Source organism: Girardinichthys multiradiatus, chromosome 19 (genome assembly GCF_021462225.1).
Source record: "Girardinichthys multiradiatus isolate DD_20200921_A chromosome 19, DD_fGirMul_XY1, whole genome shotgun sequence".
NCBI classification, from domain to species: domain Eukaryota; kingdom Metazoa; phylum Chordata; class Actinopteri; order Cyprinodontiformes; family Goodeidae; genus Girardinichthys; species Girardinichthys multiradiatus.
This window is the reverse complement of record NC_061811.1, coordinates 7,247,981-7,272,218: the sequence shown is the minus strand read 5'-3', so window position 1 is coordinate 7,272,218 and position 24,238 is coordinate 7,247,981. Positions and strand designations below refer to the sequence as shown.

Sequence of the window (24,238 nt, the reverse complement as noted above, 5' to 3'; positions counted from 1 at the left end):
CAAGGGTAGCTAATCAGAGGGAAATCAGGAGAAGCTGGTGGGAGAGAACATGCAGGCAACAGGAGAGTGGCTGATCAACACAAATGAGCAAAGAATCCAGGGGAACAACAACACATCTGAGAGAACAGAAGCAGGTAACAATGGAACTAACTAAAGAACATAAACAAGAGGGAACCAGATCTAAATGTAAACACGAACTAAAACATTTAACACAGGAATCCAAGAAACTAATCTAAACACAAGAATCAATGATTAATCTAATCAACATGACTGAACTGAAATAACAGCAACTGAAGAATAAGGCAGTGCAGAGAAAGCTGACAGAACTCAAATTCAGAACCCATAACACAGCCAGATTATGACATAAAATGAATTGGTCCTATAGAAATAATCTGATTAGAAGTTAATTCAGATTTAAATATGTAAGCATAAAGCATGCTGCTATATTTTCTTTAAGGGAACAGTTTTTTCTGGCAACTGCTTCAAACTGGCCATAGTTTTTCTGTCTTTTTCTAACTGTCTTGTTGTGAACTTTAACCATAGACATTTAAACTGAGATGGATGTTATTTCTCTGAGCACTGCATGGTCTGCTTTTTGAGTGAATTTGTTTGCCATTTGTGGAATTAATTACAGGGGTCAAATTATTTGAAAAGGGCTTAATAATGATGGTGGTGATAGTACAGCTGCCTGATTGATCAGTATTTATATCAACAAACATCCTTAAGAACAAGTAAAGAACATGGAAACATCATTTTTTTTACAAATCATTTTTGATGGTTTTGTTAATTTTTTAAACCAAACTGAAAATGAAAAATGAATTTAATTATTTGCACAGGAAAAGCAAAAGTTGCTTCCCTAAGGTGATTGCTGATGTCTTCCCGCATTGTGGTTTTTTTTTTTTTTTTTTGGTTTTGTTTCTTTTAAATAATGTGTTAAATCTGTGTGGAGTTGAACATTTGAGCTTTGATTTGAATAATTCCAGAACCTGCAGTCCTGGTCATTTATTTCCATATATCCACACATTCCCCACAACCTTAATGTTACTAAGAAAGTTGCAGGTAAAAGAAAATAGAGAAGATATGCTGTAAATAATGGTGAGTGCAACAGATTATCACATAAACATGAAACTTGAATAAAAGTTAGCAAAACTTTGTAGTAAAAACGATTTAATTAAGTATGTTTTGAACTGGTTATTTTCTGAGTAAGAGAATGTTTCGCTGACACAAATTTGTGAACATTACCCGAAGAGATGTAGTTGAGAAGAAGCTGTCATGACAAATGAATTGGCCTCAGTCTTAGTTTTTCTATGCAAACTATAAATTATTATAAAAAGAAAAGAAGACAAGTGTTGTAAAATGTGTAATTTTATTTCTGGTTCAGTTTAAGAAACACTTTTACTTGAAGGTTATTTTCTGTTTTGTGCAGAAACACAGGTCTGTTTTTGCAATTTAGTTCTCGCAATAAAAAAAAAAAAAACCTAATATACTGGGAGAATTAATCTTTAGGGAATTGTTTTTAAATAAAAAACCTGCATCCAATTATGCATCATCAGTGATTTTATTTCTGAGTTTGTCGCCTCATTTTGTTTCTGGCTTCTTTGTGATTGTCATTCCCTCGTTCTTTTTTATTATTCTGCTGTCTTCCAACACCACTCCAAAGCTTGATTTATTTCTTCTAGGTAATGCCTTCTTCAGTTCTACGACATGTTAGATTTGCTTGCCATTCAAAGTTGAAACCACATACACAGTATAAATATACACAGAACATTGTTTTAACCCTCTGACATTGAATCAGATAAAACGCTTACTGTTTTAGGTCGGTGAGGATTACCAAAATTATTATTATTTGCAAGATGCCCGAATAATGAGAGAGAGAAAATTGTGGAAAACTTTCTTTAAACCCATGAATGTCCACTCGACACCTCAAACACACTGCTTCCTTGTGTGACATCATGAGAAGCTTACATCAGCTAAGATATCAGGAGAACTGTCGACCTCTGCCAGTCTGGTTTAACCTACAGTACATTTTCCAGATGCCTGAAAATGCCACTTAAATGCAACATCTCCAAACATCAGCCAGAATTTTAAAGCCTATGGGTCCTCCAAGTATACAATGACACCAGATTAGTTACAAAGTGGTTAAGGACATAAAAGTCTTTAAGTATAAAAGTATTTTGGACAGACCATCAGAAACCTCTGATCTTTCAAGATAATTTGTGGGCAGAGCCATTCTACCAGGAAATGTAGGTAAACCTCTGGATTCAAAGTTAATTATAAAAATGATTTTATTGTTTTAAGCCCCCCACTCCATCAATGACCGACGCCTCGCCAACGACCTGAACGAGTTCTACTGCCGCTTTGAAAGACAAAGGGACAGTCCTGCAACCATCCCCCACGACACCCCCCAACAGCTGCAGCCACAATCCACCACCCCCACCTCCCCAACCTCAAGAGGGGCCTTGGCACCTCCAACCCCCACCCTGAAGTTCCCCCCCACCAGCCCCCTACCCACGCCGAGGACGGCTCTTTCCATCCAGGAGAGGGACGTCAACAAACTCTTCAGGAGACAGAACCCACGGAAAGCTGCTGGACCGGATTCTGTCTCACCAGCCAGCCTGAAGCACTGCGCTGATCAGCTGTCTCCAGTCTTCACAGACATTTTTAACACCTCACTGGAGACATGTCATGTGCCAGCCTGCTTCAAGTCCTCCATCATCGTCCCTGTTCCCAAGAAGCCAAGGACCACAGGGCTTAATGACTTCAGACCCGTCGCCCTGACCTCTGTGGTGATGAAGTCTTTTGAGCGCCTTGTGCTCTCACACCTAAAAGACATCACCGACCCCCTCCTGGACCCCCTGCAGTTTGCCTACAGAGCCAACAGGTCTGTAGATGATGCAGTCAACCTAGCCCTTCACTTCATCCTCCGGCACCTGGACTCCACAGGAACCTATGCCAGGATCCTGTTTGTGGATTTCAGCTCTGCCTTCAACACCATCGTCCCAGTTCTGCTACAGGAGAAGCTCTCCCAGCTGAGTGTGCCCGACTCCACCTGCAGGTGGATCACTGACTTCCTGTCTGACAGGAAGCAGCGCGTGAGGCTGGGGAAGCACGTCTCTGACTCCCTGACCATCAGCACCGGTTCCCCCCAAGGCTGTGTTCTCTCTCCTCTGCTCTTCTCCCTGTACACCAACAGCTGCACCTCCAGTCACCAGTCTGTCAAGCTTCTGAAGTTTGCGGAAGACACCACCCTGATCGGACTCATCTCTGATGGTGACGAGTCCGCGTACAGATGGGAGGTGGACCATCTGTTGGACTGGTGCAGCCAGAACAACCTTGAGCTCAACGCTCTAAAGACAGTGGAGATGGTTGTGGACTTCAGGCAGAACCCAGCCCCACCTGCCCCCATCACCCTCTGTGACTCCACAATTGACACTGTGGAATCTTTCCGCTTCCTGGGAACCGTCATCTCCCAGGATCTCAAGTGGGAGCCAAACATCAGCTCCCTCATCAAGAAAGCCCAGCAGAGGATGTTCTTCCTGCGGCAGCTGAAGAAATTCAACCTGCCAAAGACTATGATGGTGCACTTCTACACAGCCATCATTGAGTCCATCCTCACCTCCTCCATCACCATCTGGTATGCCGCTGCTACAGCCAAGGATAAGGGCAGGCTGCAGCGTGTCATTCGGTCTGCTGAGAAGGTGATTGGCTGCAGTCTACTGTCGCTCCAGGAACTGTACACCTCCAGGACCCTGAAGCAGGCACGGAAGATTCTGGCTGATCCCTCCCACCCTGGTCACAGACTCTTTGAGACTCTCCCCTCTGGCAGGAGGCTGCGGTCCATCTGGACCAAAACCTCACGCCACAAGAACTGTTTTTTCCCATCTGCCACCAGCCTTGTTAACAAAGCCCGGAAACCACCCTGACACTCTCCCTTTCCCCCACACCCCCCCCTTTTTTGATGACAGGACACCTGTAACCTGCAACTCTATGCGTTACATTAACGCTCAGCTTGGACTCCTGCCATACTTGCACAATGATCATCTGCACTGTTGTATTGCTCTTGCATCTTATACTGCTCTATATTTACTCTCACTCACTTAAAACTGTGCACATATATTTATATTATATTGTAGATATGTTTATACTGTTTAATTTGTATTGTATTGCACCGACTACGCCAAAACAAATTCCTTGTATGTCCAAAAACGTACTTGGCAATAAAGCTTTTCTGATTCTGATTCTGATTCTGATTCTGGCATAAATCAACAGGAAATAATTTTGGTAACCATAACAGGCAAAGCAGGAAAATGTTGTCCAATCTAATGTGTGATGAATGATAGTGAGGGAAAAAAGGTTTTGTCTTTTGTATACAGTGTGTGTAAATATCTGGTTGTAACTGTAATAAAGAAATAAAGAGTTAGAGTGGTGTGCCATGTGGAGCTTTAACACCACCAAATGCACAGGTAAATGAGTATGGGTATGCAATATAAGTGCATTCCCTGTAAAACATGCTCTTTGTGTGTTTGAAACTATGTGTTTATGCCTCCCCTCAGCTGCAGCTGGTGGGTGGGCAGAGCAGAGATGAGTGTATTAGCCTCTGGCACACATCTGCACCCTGGGACCAGTAGCTGATGGCGCCAGCCATCTTTGGCACCACATCGTCCCTAAACCCCACACACCCGAGGCTGTGCACCTCATGAGGTATGTGCGATTAGAGTTGTACATGAAAAATCGTCTGTTTCCTGGGTGAGCCTCTTAAGGTGTTACCTGAGCTCTGATAAATTCATGCAGCCATGTACATGAACATAAAAATGTAATGAATTTCCAATGAGGTTTGTGTGCTTTGAGACGCATGTTGAAAAGTATGTCCTTGGAAGCTGAAGCTGTGCAGTCTTGGCAGCAGAGAGCAGGGACAGCCTCCACAGGGACGGCTCTTAATTGGACTGATCGTTTGGCTGTCTTTCACTCCACTTACTTCCCCTCTACCCTGCTGCACCATCTTCCTGTCTCCTCCTGTCTCTCGCTCCAAATCCTTGTGCTCCACTCTCAATTCTCTCAAAACTGAAACTTTCCACCACCTGCTCCAGCAACCCCAGAATCTCTGTCTCAGTCTATCTTCCTCTCCGTCTCTCATCCTCATCCCTCCCTCTTCATTTGAGAAACAGCAGAGGGATCGATTGGTGGTCGCCTCTCTCTTCTCTCCGCCCTGCTCAAATTTATTATTCTCTCAAACACTCACACTAATGGTCCTCTGGTGTGCTGGGTTGTGCAGCTCCTCTCATGCACACACACACTCACACCAACACACACACACACATGAATCTGACATAGATGTTAAAAGTTGATGCATTATCACATCACAACACATGCACGTTCAACCCAGTGACCATAAGCACACACAATATCATGCACACTTTAAATTCATACATTATAGATGCACACATAAGACAACACCGTATTAAGACATGCACATTAATTTAAGGCAAACATGGACTGTATATAACACAAGAATGAGAATGGCATGAGGGACCCTGAGCTTTCCTGGGCAACAGTGACGCCATCTTTTCTTTTGTATCTGTGTGAAGTAATACAAGGTGAAAGGAAGAGCTAAACCGAGCTAAACTTTTATGAATTATTGACCACGTTTGTGTGCACAAACAAGGAATTTGACTTTGATTTCTATTGCTCACAGCATACCAGGATTAACTATAAATATATAAACTATAGAGGAAATAAAAATAAGGATCACGGAGCAGTATGTATATTTATTTGAATGTACAGCCAATTATGTCATGATCTGAAACATATCAGTGTGCAAAAATATAAAGAATAAGAAATCTTTAATGAGGCAAATACCTTTTCATGGCGCCATGTTCTGCCAACAGAACTCACTGAAACTCAAGATCTGTAAATGTTTGATAAATTACAAAAAATCATGAATCAAGACTCACCTCTGACCTGCATGTATCCAGTTACGACCATAGAGGAGGGTCACAATGTATTTAAACCAGTAAATCAATCCACCAAAAAACTAAATAAATAAGCTGAACATTTCTCTGAGAAACACTGTTTGAATTTTTGTCATTAGTTATTTATATATCTAACATCGTATGAAACAGCAAATAAAGAGAACACTTTTTTTGTGGAAATCTTTTTAGTGCCTGTGCAACTGTTTCAAACTGAGTTTATCTCAGTCTTTACTGTGAATGCTTTGTGTTGTTCCTCTTTGGCTTTAAGAGTGAGCAGAGAGATGTGTTTTCACTACATTTATCAAGAAAGTGTTTCACATTTGCATAAGGCTGGCTTCCATTAATTCTGTTCGAATCTGTCAGGGTGCTGTTTTCGTCTCCTTTCCTCTATTTATGGCTCTGCTTTGACTCAGACCGCAATTTCCAATTTATACATGACCACAAATCACCCAGGCTAACGGGTAGCCTAACTCTCCTGGCTGAAAGTGAGTTTGATGGTGCTAGCTGATAGGCTAATAGACTGGAGGCATAAAATGATTTTTTCCCACATAAGGACCTAAATCTAGGGGGCCCAAAAACAATCTGATCTATAACTGAAGTTATGTGGCAGAGTAAAATGTTTCATTTCATCAGCTGTTTGAACCCAAATTTAACAGTGACCATCCTGACCTCTCTTTACGTCTGGAGCTCGCTTTCATCAGTTTTCCTCTGATGTTGCCTTTCGAGATGTGGAATCTGTCTGAGGCGTGAAGAGGCACTGAAGATGATGGGAAAATGTGTCACATGCTTTTAAGATCTGCAGATGAAGACCAGGAGATACTGCTGTATCTTTGTGAAAACTTGCTATATGTTCACAACTCAACTTGGAATAAAATGGGAATTAAAGTAACTAGATTACAGCGTCATATCCCGTAAACTTTTTGACATGGTGTCCAAACTACAATTCCAAACTTTAATGTATTGTAATTAGATTTTATGTGAAAGAGCAACACAAAGTAGTCAATAGCTGTGCATTAGTTTATCAAAATGTTTTACAGAGAAAAATCTGAAAAGTGTGGAATGCATTTGTATTCAGCCCCCCTGACTCAGTGATTTGTATAAAATCCCTTTTTGGAACAATTAGCTGCAAGTCGTTTTAAGTTAAGAACTTTACCGGCTTCGCACATCTAGGACCTTAAATTGGTTGTCCATTCTTTCAACTGAATAGTTCAAGCTCAGTCAGATTGGATGTAGAGCCTCTGTGTCTAACTTTCAAGTCTTGCCACAGATTCTCAGTTGAATTTAGGTCAGGACTTTGACTGGGCCATTCCGACAGATACTTTGATCTAGACTATTCTATTGTAGCTCTGGCTGTTTATTAAGGGTCATTGTCATTAGAGGTTTGCATGTAGGCGAAAAGGCTCAACATTAGTCACCTAACAAATGTGGCTTCTACCTTCTCGCTGCCAGGCAGCAGTGTTATCAGCTGTGCCATCAAGTAGCTCTTAGTCTATCACATAAGCTAAGTAAAATACAATACAGACGTTTGGGGTTAAAACGTAACAAAAAGGGGAGTGAATACTTTTGCTAGGCTTAGTGCATTAATGTATCAACACCTGCAATTGCCCAGATGATGAAAACTTGTTATAATTGCATTCAGTTATGTCTATAAAGTAGTTTGTTGTTCATAAAATAATCATAAACATTGTAATCTCCTCCTTGCAGAAACATCTTATCGTAAAGCAACAGCCAGCATAAAATATCATTAAAGACTGAAACAATGAAAGCAACATAAAAGAAGCAAATTAAACAGTTCCCGGGAAATATTTCAACTTGTATGCATGAATTTGCACGTAAAAATAGATTTCAGAAGAAAAGGTTGAATTTGTCAAATTACACTAATCAAAATACACCAGCAGTACATGAGAACAATCAAACTGCCTTTTAAACTCCAGGATTTAAGCAGGACTTGTTTACAAGTCAGAGGTACGGAGATTTGATTTTTCATCTCTAGCTTTAATTTTTGACATATTATATCTTAGAAAGTGGGGACAGGGCTTTGTTTATTCCAACTACCTTTGAAAAGTGGCTTAAAAGAAAATGACCGTTGTTATCACAGAAAAGTGATTTCTGTGATAACAACACACACACCCAAGCCAAACTAATTTCTCAGATCACCCGAGGATGGCAGGCTTTCACTTTTAAAAGATTGTTATGGAAAGACCCATTACAGAGCAGAAGGTTTCAACCTCAATTATATGGAGAATATATAGTAGTCAGGCCGCTAATGAAAATGGAGGAGGGTGTCTACTCTTGCAAACAGCTTACTACAGAAGATGGGGAAGTGATCCATTCTCTTTACGAGGAGCTGCACTTTCTGCCTCTCTGATTGCCACAGCTTTAATGAAGAGCTTACATACCTGAGGGAATGATTCAGGACAACCCAGTCAGGCCAGATATTGGATATGGCTTTAAACTGGAAGTAAGGGAAGTGCATGCATTTGTGTGGTTGTGGTAAAAAATACTTACTGTTGATGGCTTTAGGCCAGTTCATGGGTTTTGTGTCAATCTGTGGAGACTGACACTCATTTTAAACTTGCGTAGGGGTTTGGTACATGGTTCTGATTGCCCCAGACATGTGAAGAAATATGCAAGAATTCAATCAGGTTTGTTGCTGAGAAGCTTCTGAAAGAGCAACATTGCTCTCTTTAGCTGCCACATCCCTGCAACAATGTGCAGTATCTAGTCACAACCTGGGTTCACTAAAATAACTATAGAAAAACCTGCAGCAGGAGAGACTCAGCCTTTTATCAAAGAAGATTTTTAACTTCTGTCATTCTGACATTATCTCACCTCAGATTGATTACTTCGGGGCAGGAGGTTGGATATTCCAAAATACTCACCAAAGTCCCTCTTTTCCTCTCTAATGTGTAAGCTAACTGAGGTTACATACAGTTAAATCCAAAATTATTCATAACCCCGGCAGATTTAGATTTAAAAAGAAAACAATTTAAAAAGAAGATCAATCTTTTATTAACAAAAACACCTAATTGTCAAAAACTATTTTTACCCTTCCCAATAATCAGTGGAAAATTGTTTATTGATATTCAATCAACCCCTTGTTTTAATTGCTGACCAGCCTTTTTCCTGTTTCCACTGGTATTTTACCAAATCCAAACTGTGTGTTAAAGAAACTCTGGAAAGTGTAGAAAAATCCAGTTCAGGTTTAGCCAGAATATGTATTTTAGAGTTTGGACCACAGATGGAAACAACCCTTTAATCTAGTGCTAATTCAACTCAATTCCGTTTATTTATATAGCGCTAATTCACAACACATGTCGTCTCAAAGTTCTTCACAACAGTCAGGTTCATATATTCCAATTAATCCTAACCATTGAACAGTGCAGTCAGATTCAGTTATTTATTCAAATTGGATAAAACGTTTTTCTATCTAAGGAAACCCAGCAGATTGCATCCAGTCAGTGACTTGCAGCATTCACTCCTCCTGGATGAGCATATAGAGACAGTGGACAGTCACTGGCATTGACTTTGCAGCAATCCCTCATACTGAGCATGCATGTAGCGACAGTGGAGAGGAAAAACTCCCTTTTAACAGGAAGAAACCTCCAGCAGAACCAGGCTCAGTGTGAGCGGCCATCTGCCACGACCAACTGGGGGCTTGAGAGAACAAAGCAGAGACACAAAAAGAACAAAGAAGCACTGATCCAGGAGTACTTTCTATGGGAAGGAAAAGTAAATGTTAATGGATGTAGCTCCTTTAGTCATTTCATCTAGAAAGAAAGAACAGATAAACTCTGAGACAGTTTTCAAGGTTAGAGTCTGAAAGAGAGCACATATAATTAGTTACAGTTAAGCTCAGTCAATCGCCATTTCTAGGAGAGAGAAAGGGTTAAACACTAAAAGACAGGGCCATGTGGATCATCTGTAGAGGGTGAGCATTAAGTTGTTGCCAGCAGAAGCTTGGACGATGCCCCTCTCCAGAAAGGTGTCACAGGTAGACACAGAGTCAGGCCAGGTGTAGCTTCTAGGAAGAGAAAAGAGAGAACAAAGTTAAAAGCTGAAATAACAGCAAATAATGCAAAATTGGAGAGTAGTGTGAGAATGTAGCGAAGAGGGTGAAGGTGGTCATTATGTCCTCCAGCAGACTAAGCCTATAGCAGCATAACTACAGAGATAGTATCAGTTTCAGTTTATTTATTTATATAGCACTTATTTACAACAATGTCGTCTCAAGACACCCCACTAAGGGTCCAGAACGGCGCGGGGTCGACGGGGAGGCCAGACCAACCCACCTACCAAACCTTCCTTAAATAATTTGGTTGGGATTGGATCTGACATACAAGTTGAAGGTTTAGATGAAGCTAACATTTCTGATAACTCAGGAAGCTCCACAGGATCAAAACAGTCCAAACACAAATTAGGTTCTGCAGTTATTTCCAATGTTGTCTCACTTGCTGAGGATGAAGTAATTGTCTTCGGGAGTATGTCAAAGATTGGAGATAGGCACCAGCTTCCCCGTGACCCACTATGGAATAAGTGGTAGAAAATGACTGACTGACTGATAATTTTATTTAAGAAGATTCCCATAAAGTCATGACTGCTGAGAGCTAAGGGAATGGATGGATCAACAAAGCTATGACTCAGTTTAGCAATTGTACTAAAGAGAAACCTAGGATTATTCGTATTCTCTTCTATTAATGATGAGAAATAAGCTGTTCTACTTATATATCTTTTAAGCTTCTGATTTTCCTCTTCGATAAGGAGCTGGTACTTGGCGATCTCTGACTGGACTAATCTGATATAAACTTTTTTGTCATTAGCCACTGAAAGTGTAAATTTGCACACATAAAAAATTGATATGGGCTACAACTAACAGACTGATATTTTTTCATTATTATTTGCAAATATTTGTAGTACCCTCCAGACTGCAACGTCCTGGGTGGTGAGCCATATTCACCCTTATCTAAAAACCACCTCATGGAATGGAGGCTTAACGTTTCTTATCAATTTAGTTTTCTGAGTGCATAACTTGTGAGGACTGAAAAACCACTGATTTAAATACCCTGTTTTAGTTTGAACAGTTTTCGAGTGTAATTAATCCCCTTAGGAACCTGATAATCCATCCACATAAATTTTTGGACCCATTTTCTTCATCTCAAAACCTTATTTTTCCATCCATGTTTTTAGAAGAATCAGTCAGCTCATAGATTAGAATAATTCAGAAGTTTGGAGCTTTTGGGACAGATTGTTGCATGCAGTAATTTTTCACAGCAGTGCATCAAAAAGAAAAATGATTTCTTGGCAGAACAAATATGCCTTATGTTTATTTCAGTGTGAACAGTCCACATCAGATCTGCTCTCGGGGCTTCGATTGAAACACTCACTATTGTTTCCTTAAACAGGTAAAGATATTTACCCTGCTGGAAAACAACTAACTGAACTCTAAGCTTTAACTTGCAGCCTAGAGAAAGAAAATACATAGAAGCAGGAATTCAGCCCCTCCACACACAGACCGGTGACCAGAGGACCAGATTAAATGTTTATGTATTTAGTTTGGCTATTGTTTTAGTACCACCAAGGCTGAATCCTATTTCCTACACTTTAACCTAAACAGCAACCTCTTAGCCCTCTCCCTCAGAATTTAATTCATGTTTTGGATCAAATTTGAACTAAATGGACAAAAAATGCCATTTGTCAATGGTGAGTCAACGATTTCTCACCAATCACTGCTCTTGGGGAAGTATGCAGCAAAAGAGAATGGTTGACTACATCAAGTCATTGACTTTGAAGCGATTCCTCATACTAAGCAAGCATGTGGTGACCGTAGAAAGGAATGACTCCCTTTTAACAGGATGAAACCTCCAGCAGAACCCGACTCGTTATCAGTGTTCGCCTGCAGTGGGGATTTATTATTAATAAACAATAGGGTAAGCAATAATATGATATTGTATACCCTTTTGTGTTGCGGCAAACCAAATTCCCTCCAACTACATGCTTAGTTTGCCGAAGAATGATAACAACACTCATTTATTCCACTGGGAAATGGAGCACTGATTCAAACTGTGTAAGCATACATGACTCAGCATCTGTCATGTAAAGTTAGCAGTCCTGTAATAACAAATGTATACATACCAGGGTTATTTACCATAGTGACATATGTTTAAAAAAGAGAATATTACACTATTTTCTTCCTGCTTGCAATTAATAATTGCAAGCAGGAATCCATAATTGCAAATGATTTAAAACAAATACATGAAATCGCATCAAGTTTTTTTTCTGGTAATTATAATAATCATCATCATGATAAAATCATACAAACATATTGAACACTCAAAGCCATTAAATATGTTAAATGACTAAATATTTACATCTGTAAGAATTTTTGTGTTTTTGCCAGCCCTGCTTTAACCGCTTCACTACTAAGTGTCTGCTGTCATCTTCAACTACAGAAACAACTGGGATGCCCAAATGCTTAGAAAACGTGGGTAAGAAATGGGAATTAGCCATGCCGTTAGCCTGAAACAGTTGGTTGTTATGGGCAACGCTCAAACGATAAACCCGCATAATGTCTTGTGCTGGTAAAAATGCATTATGTTAAAAAGTCAGTTAGTAAATTTATATTTGTGTATTTGTGGAAGTGTGTGAGGGTGCGTATAACCAGGTTAATGGAACTAAACGCGCACATCATGAACGACAGAGGTAAAAATATTCTACCATTCTAACATATTGTGATGCTGTTCATTGTTTAATTATAAGGACGGTTTAACAAAAGGGAAGATGAGTCAATGAGCCTTTACAACAGATGTCAGTGGGTGGACGTTCTCAGCACTGAAACACTGCCGAGTCAAATAATTGTTTCCAAAAAACCACAAACTGTCAAGTTCACTAATTTGTTTTTAAATATAGCTACTTTATTAAAATAAAAGTAAACTAAGCCAATTTAGCTTAACTGGGGTAAAAAACCTGAAAACATCCCAAAACAATCATTATTAAAAAAAGCCTAAAAATTGAGCTAGTTTGTGGATTAAAGGGTGTATTTCACTACTTGTGTTTTAGGATGAGGCACGAAGTTGAGAAGAATGAAGAAAGTTGCCAAAGCTGAAAGTTGCAAAAAATGAATTAACACCAAACTTGGGAATCCAACAAGAATGTCTTGACAGCCGCCAACGAGGTGAAAGCTGTGAAAAGATAAGGATATATGTCTTGACTGGATTTAGTTTTTATGAATGTTGTCCTTTTGATGCTGTGTAATGTTTGCGCGATACATCTCAAACTGTGACCCTATATCAGGGCACTGTTTAATTTAATGGCTGTGGGTAGCATTATGTTGTAGGGAAGTTTTTCTTTCACAGAAACAAGGAACAATTTGGTAAATGGTTATGGCCTGCACTTGTATAGCGCTTTATCAAGTCTGAAAACCCCAAAGCACTTTACACTCCACCTATTTATTCACACACTGACAGTAGTAGGCTACTTTGTAGCCACAGCTCGCCTGGCAGAAGTGAGGCTGCTATACAATTGGTGCAACCGAGCGCTCTGACCACCATCAGCAGGAGGCAGGTGAAGTATCTTGCCCAAGGACACAACTGAGATAGACAGAGGGGGGGTTTCAACTAGCAAACCCATCGGTTACAGGTCGAGCCCCTACCACAATCGCCAAGGGGCGACGGTGGGAAAACTGAAGAATACCTGTAAGAAGCTGCAAAAACTTGAGCCCGGGCTACAAGCTCACCTTCCAGAAGGATAGGAACCATAAATATACCAGCAGAGCTTAACTGGTAGATTCAGATGAAGGCATATTCATCTGTTAGAATGGCCCAGTTAAAGTCAAAGCCCAATTGAGAATGTGCAGCAGGACAAAAGTCTTCTCAGATGTTTGGTTGTGAATCCTTGATGTTCTATGATGTTTTTGTCTTTCTGGCACTAAACAATGATTAAATGTGCAATCCAAAGATGTCCAACACATACTTACCCTAAAATCAGTGGATTCCAAAATCAGTGCCATTTTCTCACTTTGAGACCTTTGAACAGAAGTCTCACTGAGAAAATGGCCACCACAGGGTTTAAAGCTCATTATAAATTTAGGAATGGCCTGTAGGAAAAATTATGAATTGGTTCAGATTGTTAAACTTTTAAATTTTAAATGTGGCAAAAGACTGAACTAAATGTTGTTACCCTAAACAACTGAAATGTGTGCCGTAATCAAAGGTGGTCTGATAAAGCTCTGAATTCAGAGTCTACAATCTCTAAAATCAGTCTTAGAAAAACTTTGCAGCAGTTTGCTTTATTTATTCCATTTCTTGATTATCATTGTTTACAACTCTCGGACAGAGACACAGACCCTAATCTTGGACACTAAGTAAGAGTTCCTGCAGACAATGTGCAATCAGTGTTGTTTACACTGCAGCTGTCCTGCAATCGAATCCAATCAAGGTAACTATACTCACAAGCGCTGTGTACCTGTGCTCAAAAGAACAGCTTGTTTCTCAATCAGGCTTGAAAAATATAAATCTCAGTAATATTGACTGACGCTCAATAAATTATATCTAAATGTGACTAAAATGGGAAATGCAAAACTCTGGCATGGCCGAGAAACAGGATAGGGTGGGGGAAGCTCCCGTATTTCAAGTATGAGCTGTGAAAGATCACGTCTGGGTTAATAAAAGAAACCAGCAAGAGATAAAAACAAAGGAAAAGGAAAAAATTAGATTTCATACAGGACAGTCTGCAGCTGCCTCGGACGGTGTGAAGATGTGAGGTTGACCTCTGGAAGCAGCATAGAAGCACGGGTTGCAAAGGTTCATCCAATTCTGGGCAGCCAGTGCCAACAGTCTGATTAAGAGGTGACGAACAGGGCACGCCAGCCATCAAATCTGCTGGAAGATTCACTTTGGTGCATCTGAGGTGGTCAGAGAAAGTTCAACCAACGCTGGACTGATAATCAGTGAAAGGAGGTAAAAATTATTCTTAAGTTGTTATTTCGACAAGGTGTTATCAAAGCTTTCTCTCCTGGTTAATACTTAAAATATACATTCAGTTTATTTTTGCGATGATGGAAAAAAGGTTTTCAATTTTGTTTTGTTTTTCTTTTTTTAGATTCTTGTTTTTACAAATCTTTGTGCTTTTTTTTTCCAATAACATTTTACTTTTATGCATAGCCCTTCACTGTGACAGCTGTGGCAATTTACTTTAATAAGTGCTGCAGGTAAACAGTCAATTTTTAAAAGAGTCAATCAGCTGGGTCAAACGTTGTCAACATTTTAAAAGTTTATCAGCATGATTGTCAATTTCTCTGTGCACTTTCTGTTAAAAACTCAATCTGGTACTGTATTTAAGTAAATACGAGCCACCCTTGGTGGACTGCATTGGTCACTATTGGAACTATTTTTGCACATTAATACGTGTAATGTTTAAAGATCACATGCTGAACCGGCCAGCCTTCTGTGTTTTTTTCTGGAATATCACTTCCAGTGACGTGACTGAGTGGCACATCCCTCTTTGAGATCTTTGAACTAAACTATTCTACTTTTTACATGTTGGAATTGAACTGAGTGAAGCTCACCCTGGTGTCATTTAACAACAAACTTTTGATATGTCAGGCAGAAAAGAGCCATAACATTTTTCCTCCAAGGTAAGAGCTTGATGAATGCTGTGTGAGTGTGGGCGGGCACAGGGATAGTTCAGGCTTTATGCGCACAGAAGCAGTCTTTGTGGGATCTGATACTGATAATTCATGTCTCCCTACTCGTTTTAAACTTAAATGTTATGCTATGTCTTTGCTTTCACCTTAGCAATATAATTAGAAGGCTCATGCTATAACACCAGAAGTAACAAAACCAAGTTTTTTTGCAGCCCGATTTTGTTGTTTTTGATTGGAGATGAGTTTGCAGCTCCAGCAGAGTTGAAGCAGAATGAAGCTGCAGCTTATTGCTTTCTGTCAGTTCTGTCAATATTCTGAGACCATTGTAGTAAATAGACAAAATAACAGCTTAGATTTTACCTTTAATTTAAGTGAGAGAAGATTTTGTCAACTGACATGTATAAACAGAATCAGTATTTTATTACAGAGAAACACCAACCTTGAAGTGTTTTTAATGTGGCTTCAAATACAAACTAAATCTAAATGGAACGCTTTTCTGTCAAACTTTAATACTCTTGTTGCGTCAAAATATTTGAATAATGTGTGGCAAATTCGTCCTTAATGAAATACAGTTTATGTAAGCAAACAAAAAACAGGAAAATAAAACAGTTAAAAATGTGCAATGACATAATCAGCATGCTGATTGGAGAATGATATCATGAACAGTATGTAACGTTACATTAGACACAATATGATGAATTAAGTAGAACTAGTTCATGATGAAGCTGTGAATTTAAAATGAATTATATTAACCTGGGTGAACAGAACTTAGAACTAGCTCTTTTTAAGGATGAACTCAGTCAAGATTGAACACTTTTGTCTTTGTGCACCTTTCATTTCTAGAAAAAAATAATAAAGCAGATTTATTTTCCCCATTCCTTAAATAATTTTTAAATTATCAGATTCTGACTCAAAAATTGGCAGCAACATTTATTCTGATAATTTTTTCATGCAAACTCATTTATGAATAAATGGCTAATCTGTGATCGTTGAAAATGTTATTTTAAAGATTGCCTCATATCATTCACCCACATATTTTTTTAACTCTTTTTAACACACCTGAACATAAATTGCACATATTCATAAATTTACAGACATTTTAACTTCTTCAATGGCAGTTTTGGAAATTCTAATAAGCAGGTTATCAAAAAGTTTATTATTTTTACAATCCATTTATTAAATCTGACAGAGTTACAGTACATAAAGTGGAAAACATATCAACACAAGCGAAGGAAAAAAATTAAAATCTGAAATCAAATTGCAATGTCAGAGTATTCAAAAACTGGATGTTCAATGTTGAAAGGACACAGATTGCTGTGTTTAGAGCAAAAGGCACATTCGACACTAAATTAAAACATTTAATGTACATTTTAAATTCAACCCAAAATAAATAACGTGCCTTTCAGCAATACTGCCGAGGTTTTGAAAGAATGAACATATACATTAAAAAAAACGTGAAAAATGACGAGGGACCAAGGGGGGCTAAGAGTGTGTTAAGCAAAATTATAGATATTAATATCAGCACATTAACATAGAAATTAGAGAAGCTTAGCTTTAATGACGTCTGTAACCTTTCTTCACCTTGGATGTATCACACATTCTCTTCTAATCTATCTGTCAGCCTGCCTGAGCCTAGCAGGTCACCACATATTCATATACAAAGTAAGAGAGGTTAAACACACTGTACCTTTGGTGCTTTGTTGTTTAAAAAGAAGATATAGGTGAGAGACAGAGCTAAAACCAGACCAACATGGAAATGTACAGAGTGACAGCTGCAGCACGCTCAGGATGGAGGTGTGAGAGTGTGTTAATCCACACAGCGTAGCATTTTCCTCTGTGGATCTTTGTGCATTTGAACTTTTCAAGAGGAGGATGGCAAAGAGCGATCGGCCACTCTGTAAATGTCAGTGGATCTGGGCGGTCTGAGCCTAGATAGTCCTGCACAGTCGCCTGCCACTCAAACTTCTTCTCTTCCTGAGCCATCTTTCACTCTTTTCTCTGTCTAGGTCCAGTTTGTTTTCTCTTCTCTTTCCTCACCCTCCTAGTCTTCTCAGCCTCTCCCACACTTTTATTACTGTCTTTTACCTTTGCCTTTCCATAGCCTGCAGGAAAAAATCACATCCTGTAATAAACAAGGCTAGGTTTTTTTAGCCCCTTTTCTGAATCTTTGTTGGGCCCAAATCCCCCTAGAGGTGCTCCTTCTCTGTTTTACATTATTACCATGTGGAATGTGGCTTATGTTTTAATTTTCTGTGATTTGTCAGCCATTAGTTTTCCTCGATGGTAATAAGATTGTTTCTTTGTTTTAGTGGTGCTTTTATTCTTATAAATCTTTTTTATTTCCAGAGGATTCAAAAAAGCAAGCCCCTTCATTTAATTTTTTGTGAAAATGAATTTGTCTTTGTAAGAAAATGGATACAAGGAAATACGGTTATTGCAGCTTCTGTCTTCCTCCCATGTTAGACCAACACTCAGGAAAAAAATGTGTAATAAGGAAGAGACAATTGACAGGTCTAGTGTTCTGGGAAACAGGACACCATAAGAATTTAAATGCAAGTGAAGACAAATTTGTTGGATACTAAAAGAAACACTGAAAAGAGGAGACGAAGGGCACAGAGAAGAAAAGAGCATTAAAATGAAAATGCCGAGAGGCGGGGTCATAAAATGACTGCCTTTATTGAGCAGGGCGCAGTGGGCCAGCTGCTGCCTGCAGGCCTTCTCTGATCTTGTTGGGGCGGACCTCTAAGATACATTTTCTATTGAATGCAGTAAATTTTTCCTGACAGGTACTTTTTTTAATGACAGAATAAAGCTAATAGCAAAGTTTAACAAAACCCATTGTGTTGCTAAAGTTAGATTAAATGAGACATTTAAAGGGCAAATGTATATTTTAAAGCCAGAAAATCTAAAAAATCTTGAAAGTCTGAAACAAATAAATTGCAGCCTTAGTTTTTTTAAACAAATAAGTAATTTTTCACATAATTGATTAAAAATTGACATGTATAACCATATAGTGGTGTGACAAGGGATTTTGCCTCCCTTACAGATTTCTTCTATTTTTGTTATTCTGTGACACTAAAACATTTTTGTCATCTAACAAATTTTAATAACCTGAGTAAACACAAAATGTAGTTTGCAGTGACGACTTCCACCATTAACAGAAAAAACTATTCAAACCAACCTATAAAAAGCAACTCCCACTCCCACATTTTAGTTAATAAATTAACCGTGGTTAACAACATTTTTTGGAAGGCTGAGCTCAAGTTCAGGCACATCCAAGCGTGATTACTGCCTGACCTGTATGATCAAGAAATAACAATAGGAAGTTGGCTAAAAGATCTCAAAAAGCAACACATCTTGCCCTGATCTAAATACATTCAAGAACAGATGAGACCCTAAACCAGCAGGGTACCCACGCTCCAGTCCTCGAGAGTGAACCAATTAATTACATTAAGAAATATTATAAGTAACAGAGTAAATATGCAGCAGTTTTGAATCTTCCCAGGACTTGCCAGCCAACCAAAAAACAAAAGAAAGCACCGACTCATCCAGGAGATCACAAAAGAACCCAGAACATCTAAACTACTGCAGGCCTCACTTACCTCAGAGCACAAAACCCGTCTCACATTTACCAAAGAACATATAGATTAACTTCAAGAGTTTTGGAAAAATTATTTGTGGACTCATCGTTCATCGTTTTGGAGGGTGTGTGTTCTGTTAAACATGCTTACACAGAATTGAGAAGAAAATCATACTGACAGTCACAAATGAGTGTGGTAGTGTGATGGTCTGGGTCTGCTCTGGTTCTTCAGGACCTGGATAACTTGTCATATGGGATGGAACCATGAATTCTGCTCTTTACCAGGAAATCCCACAGGAGAATGTCTGACCACCAGTCTGTGACCTTAAGCTCTAGCGCATCTGGGTTATTTAGTGAGAAATCACAGCAACCTCTGAGTAGCTAAAAAAAGAAGGGTTTGAGTGGTCTGGTTCAGACTCTTATCTGATTGAGATGCTGTGACAAGACCTTTGACAGGCCTTAACGTTCACACACATGCCAATGATGCTGAATTTAAATAATAAGATGTAAAAGACTGATGCTAGTTATATCGAATGCTTGATGGCAGATGTTACTGCCAAGGTTACTGTCAGAGTCTGGGAGGGTTACTGGGCTTGCTGCTAACCTTGTAACACCACTAGGTGCCGCTGGAGCTGCAGAGTCGAGAGCATGACAGGTGTGGCTCCATCAGCAGGAGACCTATAAGAGGGAGGATTGCCAGCACTTCGACGCCTGAGTGTTTTGCCTACCTGGTTTTTGAACCAAGCCACGACAACCCCCCTCAGGACATGACTAATTATGGATCTGTAACCAGCTGGCAGTCCGCTCTCTTGAGATTAAGCAAACCCTGTCCACCCTCCAATGGCCACCAGGACTGTATCACCAAGCGTTGCTGGACTTTGAGCAGCCCGCTCTAACTTCTTCTCAGACTCGACATTCTCTCTCCCTGGCGAATCGAGCTTTCTGAACTGTAAGCAAAACTGCAAATTAGAGATCCCTTCGTATGAACCAACACTTACCTGTCGTTGTCTTGCAGCTGCCCGTTTCTGGCCTGAGCCTCGTTCCATTCATTTCTGCCTTGCAGAATAAACAACATCTAAATGGTCCTCTGTTTTTTGAGTGTTCTGTATGTGGGTCAAATCGGCCACAAAGATTATGACAGTTGGCACAACCAGTTATTTGGTTTAGAGGCAATAATGTTTTTCAATTATGGCCAGGTTGTTTGGATAGCTTTAGATTTTAATATTAAATGAAATCATAATTTATAAAAAATAATTTATTGATTCAGGTGATCTTTAAAATGTGTTTGATGATCTGAAACAGCCCTGCGATGGAAATGGCGACCTGTCCAGGGTGAACCCTGCCTCTCGCTCATAGACTGCTGGAGATAGGCACCAGCTCCCGCGCGACCCAGTATAAAAGAAGCGGGTATAGAAACTGGATGGATGGATGGATGGATGGATGGAAATAAAAACTGAATCTGTAAGGGAGCAGATGCCTTTTCACAGCACAATTTAGGAATGATAAAGAGAGGTCTAGAGTGGCAAAGATCAACTGGCTATTGCTGTAAGCAGAAAAATAACATGATATACCAAATAGAAGAAGACCTGTTGAATGAAAATGTGTCAGCTAAATGTGAACCTGTTCACTGGCAGCACAGAAAAAGGGCAGAGTGAGCACTCTTACTTTCCCCACAGTGTCTTCTATTCAGAAAAAGGCAGCTGGGTTCGTGAAATAAAATAGGTCAAGAGGACAATGCAAAAAAACACCTTTTGACCCAGGATTATAAAACAATTGAAATCTTGGGTTCCAGGGACTGAGGGACAAGGAGATAACACAGCTGATGCCACAGCTACCACACATATACCTCTGGTATAGGGATCAGAAACCACATGACTGGTTTAAGGAACAAAGTTCCTTATTTAGGAAAATGTGTTTTTCCATTGGTTTTTATGTCTTTTCTCAGTATAAAACATATACTGATGTCTGCATATTGCATGATTAAATTAAATTAATAATTGCTCTCCGCAAATGTTCCTTCACGTGTCCTCAAGATAATAGGCTGCTTCCATCTATCTTGGACGCCACTCTTTCGTCTGCCTCTGTCATCGCTGAAGCAGGTAATCACCTTAACTACGAACCCCAAAATCTGCACCAGGAGAGAAACATGTCCTCCAGGCTGGTCACAGAGGAACTAACTGGGCATGGCATTAAGCTAAACACACAGCTAAGCATGATATGTGTAACTATCCTGGACTTGAGCTTAAAATGTTCTTGTTTTGATTGATTGATTTATTTTTATTTATCTTTGTTTCTGTAGTTATGTTGATATGGGGTCTTGTTGGCCAATAAATCTGCCTATGTTTAACCGGCCACATCAGTCACATCATTTAACATTCTTTTTCTTATTAACCAGGACTAGAAAGATTCACATATCCAGCTCTTCTAAAGATCCGCTCCACTGTGTTCCACATGTGTTGAAACACTAACGAGTAGAGAGCACATGATCTTACGTCCAGCATGTGGTCCACCAGATCCAACATTTTGTAACACATTCGTTTTTTGCAGCCATCTTGTCAGAAGATCACACTGTTTGGGAAGACCCTTTGTCTTTGATGTTGTTTCACACCTAGTTTTATACAAGGAAACACACTCACACTCTTACACTGAAGTTTAGCAATTGATTGTAACCATTGTTGCTTTAATATTTTAAATTATATTACAGAACAAAAGCAAACTACCTAGCTAAGATGCCTGCTGAAGCTGATAAGAGAGTACCATTATTCACATTGAAATGAGTCTATTGGCGAAAACACCACTCAAGGAAGAAGTATTTGTTCCAAAAGCAACATAAAAAGTCAGATTACAGTTTTAAAATGGAAACAGGGACAAAGATTTTGGAGACATGTCCAGTGGTCTGAACTCAAATTTAAGTGTTTGGCCATAATGACTTTAATCACAATTGAAGGAAGAATGGGGAAGATTACAAGCCGGAGAACATCATTCCAACTATGGAGTACAGAGATGGTAGCATTATGTTGTGGGTGTGTTTTACAGCAGGATGGACTGGTACCCTTCACAAAAATGGCATCGTAAGAATAACAGCAGCCAGGAGGTTAAAGCTTGGACACAAACAGGTCTTCAAAGGTAAAGATGAGCCTAAATATTCCATGAAATTAGTTACACTGTGGCTTAAAATCAATAATTTAAATATCATAGAAATTCTTTAGGGTAAAGCTGGTAAAGGTGGAAAGGCCTGCCAACAAACCTGACACCTGTCCAGTATGGAGGAAAGGGTCGAAATTCCAGCACACTTCGTGAAATGCTCGTGGAAGGATTCTCCAAATGTTTGTTATACATTTTAAAAGGCAATTCTACCAAGTACTAAGAAGATGTAATTAGAAGTTGTTGAGGCACTTAAAATTAAATGAATAATTTTGGTAATATGTATGTGAATAAACTCTGGAGGAGCTAGTATGTTTGTGCTCCCTTTAGACAAATCCATGTTCTATGATGTTTAGCAGCCTAAATGCCTTTTCCTATTTTTCATGTTGCAAAGTTACAAGTAGTTACAGATTAAAATGCAGAAAGTCTGAAAGAATTTAGAAGACTCTTTTATTCGAAAAAATATGGAAATTTGTGTGCATGGCAGTGTCTATGAAAAAGTTAGGGGAATGAGAGAAAGAAGAGAAGCTTTACATGAAGCTGTGTTTCTTTTGAGTGGATCCCTCTGCTCGGTCCCATCCCTCCTGGCCATCTCTTTCCACACTCCGACAGTCCCTCTGGCTGTTGCGTGTTTGTCTGAGATATGGACTTGGATGCACCAAGCGACCGCCCACTCAACACATTGCTCTGTAGTCCACCCGCTTCTCTTGGACGTTGAACAAATTGATTTAGGCATTGATTATTCAGAGGGTGCATTTCCTAACTTTTGACTGACCCCCCCCCCCCCACCACCACCACCACCTCCTGCTTTCCCTTTGCACAGGGCACCCTGCTCCCTCTGACTCACACCCGTATCCAGCTGCGTCTCTGCGGGGATCCCACCGAAGGTTACCTGTAGGCCATGTGGCAATTTAACAGACTGAAGTGGATGCAGACGGAAACAAGTTTGTATATTGATGTTCTGGACTGCTGCTGTTTCTCATCGCAGCGTGTCACTACTAAAAGGCCCTATTATGTTCATGTGAACCTAACTATGTTAACTTCTTTCAGCAATAAATAATTTCACTTCTCTTCTTTATAGATCAAAATGAACTGCCATAAGCAATGAAACCCATGACTGCAGAAAATCAATATACAGTACATACACTAATAACAATATTCAAGAAATATTGGACGCCAACCAATAAAGCATTCATCACAGGGACATGAGCTGAGGCACAGCTGTAAGCGCAGTCCTACTTGTTATTAATACAAATTATGTTCACTGAAAATGACTAATCGACTCCGCACTGTCTCTCTCTCCTGGGCGAGGAACTCAAACTCCCTTTTTCTCTAAAGATGTAGTGAAATTAAAAAAAAAAGTGATAACCTTAATAAAGGACCCAACCCAAGATGATTACTAACAGGGGGATTGAATCACAATGCATGATGATGTGTTTTTGTTCATCAGTAAGGCATTTAGAGGAAATAGAACAGCTGAAAGTAGGGCTGGAACTAACTAATAAAATATGAGGACGTTTTTAGAAATATTTATCCCCCATTTCTCCAAGACAAAGAAAATGATATCCTTAGATGACTGTGCTCTGTCTGAAAAACATCCTGAAACCCCCTGAGATTGATGGTAAAAGTAGAAAAAGCAGAAAATCCTGACATACATGTGATAGTACTGGCCATTTGTTTAAATATTTTTTGACTAATAATCTGTTTCTGTTTATAATTCAGTTTACAAATCTGCCAGGTTATGGTGGTCATTACAGTTAGCAGACCTTGCTCATATTCATAGAAATCGTCAAGCTCACGTGATAACAGAAAACTGAGAGAATGGCAATTAATTAACTTCTCTTGCCTCCTCGTCCTGTAAAGCCTAGATATCCCTGCGACTCTACTGCTGGCTGATTCTCATTT

At 39.5% G+C, this 24,238-nt stretch overlaps 1 long non-coding RNA gene across 2 annotated transcripts; it reads left to right on the top strand.

Annotated features, from left to right (window-relative positions):
- On the top strand, positions 1–21,536 carry LOC124855847. 2 transcript variants are annotated; one of them, XR_007035165.1, is made up of 3 exons: positions 1–134; positions 4,554–4,701; positions 21,223–21,536. It is a non-coding gene; the product is annotated as an uncharacterized LOC124855847 (long non-coding RNA). The 2 variants fall into 2 exon arrangements; XR_007035164.1 differs by lacking the exon at positions 21,223–21,536 and adding an exon at positions 19,810–20,369.
- The last annotated feature ends 2,702 nt before the right edge of the window (positions 21,537–24,238 follow it).